At 30.5% G+C, this 3,250-nt stretch overlaps 1 long non-coding RNA gene across 1 annotated transcript in view; it reads left to right on the top strand.

Annotated features, from left to right (window-relative positions):
• LOC118477250 overlaps window positions 1-3,250 on the top strand; it is a 64,545-nt gene that overhangs the window by 58,741 nt on the left and 2,554 nt on the right. The window contains exon 2 of the long non-coding RNA XR_004858247.1: window positions 1,972-2,081. This is a non-coding gene — a long non-coding RNA (uncharacterized LOC118477250). The remainder of the gene's footprint in view (window positions 1-1,971; window positions 2,082-3,250) is intronic.

Below are 3,250 nucleotides of genomic sequence, written 5' to 3' on the forward strand. Positions count from 1 at the left end.
GGGGGGGGGGGGGGGTTGGTTGTAAAATCTACATAATGTAAATGTGTTCCCAAATGGACATGAAGGACTTTTAACCCCCCCTCTCTCTCTCCCCCCCCAAAAAAAAAGATAGAAAAAGAGAATTAAAAACAAATACAACAAAATTAATTACAATACACATTGCTCAAGAGTGAAGAAAACCGTTAATTTCTTCCATTTCATTACTTTGATAGGCGCCAGAAGTCGCTACGATGTAACAAATACACTTCTCAAAATGAAAGCATTAATCATAAGACCTATATATCTATAAAACGTTATGTAGTGTTCTACACCGATAGCAAGCGTGTTTATCTAGATTAACAATAAAACAGACACCGGATAACTTACAAAAGCGATATGTGAGGCAGTGCGGTGGAATCAGGCTCTTGTCAAAATAATCAAAGTGAAGAAACTTGCATTTTTCCGAGTGTTTGTGAATTTTTATCAAATTATTGCTTTTTGGCACAACACCTTTCATGCCCATAAAGAACTCATTTCTGTGTGGATTTTTCTGAAAAACGTTGATTAAAGACATAAAAAATCTTTGGCGGCTATTTTCTCACTAATTTTACCTCTGAAAACAGGTGACCCCCACCTCCTTCTTTTGCAAATATCTCGACTTGTATTCAAGTTAAATGGATATTTTTTGCATCCAAATAAAGACAAGTGAACAAGCTTTAAGATGATACCAATAACTGTACATGCCCAAAAATTGACGAGAGCCTGATTCCACCACGCTGCCTCATATATGTAGACGAGCGGCACTTGTATAGATGGCTTAGAAGGGAAGCTGAATAATCTACCATCAAAGTAATAATAATAATGATAGTAGTGCTGATAATAATTGTAATAATAAACATGATAATAATGATGATAATAATAATATAATACTGTTAATAATAATAATAATAATAATAAATAATAATATATAATAATAATAATAATAATAATAATAATAATAATAATAATAATAATAATAATAATAATGATAATAGGCTAATAATAGTAATGATAATTCAAAAATAATTATGACATGATAATAATAATAATAGAAATAGTAATAGTGTAATGATAATATTGTTGATAATAATAATAATAATAATACTAATAACAGTAATGAATATAATAATAGTAATAACAACAGCAACAACAACGATAATTCTATAAAAATGATAATGATATTGATAATAATAATAATAATAATAATAATAATAATAATAATAATAATAATAATAATAATAATAATAATAATAACAAAAACAATAATAATAATAATGATAATAATAATATAAATAACAATAATAATAAGAATAATCATAATAATAATGATGGTGATGATGATGTTTATTATTATTATTATTATTATTATTATTATTATTATTATTATTATTATTATTATTATATTATTATCATTATTATTATTATCATTATTATTATTATTATTATTATTTCAAGAAAATGATAATATAATCATAATATTAAAAACAACAACAATAATGACAACAAGAATAACAACACAACTGCAATAATAGTAATGATAATAATAATAATAATATTTATGATAATAAAAATGATAATAATAATAATAATAATAATGAAAATAATATAATAATAATAATAATAATAATAATAATAACACATCAGCGTTTCATGCATACTGGCCTATGTAACGTACAATAATTCTTTCGGAAGATTGTGTTATCATACTACCCTCATAACGAACCATTATGCCGTCTGCACACTAAGCGAAACACACTGATTGTTTCCAGGCGTTTTTGCAGCCTCGTAAGAATACTGTACGTTGATTCATGTTTCGTTTTTGTACGATTTCAGTTTGTTTAGCTAGATCTAATCCTCAGCATGCAATTATTTTAGGAACAAAGCACCCCGAATTCTTAGCGCCCTTTGATCTTTTATCGTTTTGACCTTACGATTTTGTTTTATGCCCCCAAGGCATGATATGTCAAGCCAAAGAAAGCAAATGGAGACTGCAAAGCGAGGAAGATGTGTCTTTACGACAGGCGAGAGGAGGCGAGAAGACATTGCATTCTGTATACAAACAGGTAAGCTACCTTCGCTTGCTTATGTGAACGATACAGATGATTGCATTCATAATATACATGTTTTTTTACTTCAAAGAGAGCAGAAACAGCATACATGGTCTTTGGTGGTGTTGGCGGGAGATTTTGTCTGTTAGATAGATAGATAGATAGATAGATAGATAGATAGATAGATAGATAGATAGATAGATAGATAGATAGATAGATAGATAGATAGATAGATAGATAGATAGATAGATAGATAGATAGATAGATAGATAGATAGATAGATAGATAGATAGATAGATAGATAGATAGATAGATAGATAGATAGATAGATAGATAGATAGATAGATAGAGAGAGAGAGAGAGAGAAAGAAAGCTATAACGAACACTGACGTGGAATACATACAAAGTGAAGATTTTTATACAAAGAGCGTCGAGTGAAAGACAAATAGACAGACTGACATACATACATACGGACAGACAGACAGACAGACAGACAGACAGACAGACAGACAGACAGACAGACAGACAGACAGACAAACAGACAGACAGACAGACAGACAGACAGACAGACAGACAGATAAAACAAACTAGCAGATAGACAGAGAAGCAAACAGAAAGACAGAAGTTCATGGGACAGTTCTAGGGCCATACCAGAAAAGTTGGGAAACCCAGAGTGTGTGTACACTGGGAATGGGAAGGAAAAACAACACTGTGCCTTGTAAAACAAAACAAAACAAAACAAAACAAAACAAAAACAACCCCACCCCCCTCCAAAAACACAAAAACACAAAAAAACAAACACAAAACCCCAAAAACAAACCCGAAACAAAAAACCAAAAAACAAACAACATCCAACAAACCCCAATGGAGGAAGGGCTTTTTCGACAGCTGCTGTGCCGTGGTGTGGAATTCCCTCCCACAGCATAAATAGATATTAGAGAGAATCACACTTTGACAACCTTTATACTCAGTCGAAAAACACACCCAATTTAAATCCCATTGTACTTACTATAGTTTGATTCTTCTTCCAACTTCATGATGATGATGATGATGATGATGATGATGATGATGATGATGATGATGATGATGATGATGATGATGATGATGATGATGATGATGATATTACTATTGTTCTTCTTCTTCTTCTTCTTCTTCTTCTTCTTCTTCTTCTTCTTCTTCTTCTT

This window comes from Aplysia californica, unplaced genomic scaffold (genome assembly GCF_000002075.1).
Source record: "Aplysia californica isolate F4 #8 unplaced genomic scaffold, AplCal3.0 scaffold00050, whole genome shotgun sequence".
NCBI classification, from domain to species: Eukaryota; Metazoa; Mollusca; class Gastropoda; order Aplysiida; family Aplysiidae; genus Aplysia; species Aplysia californica.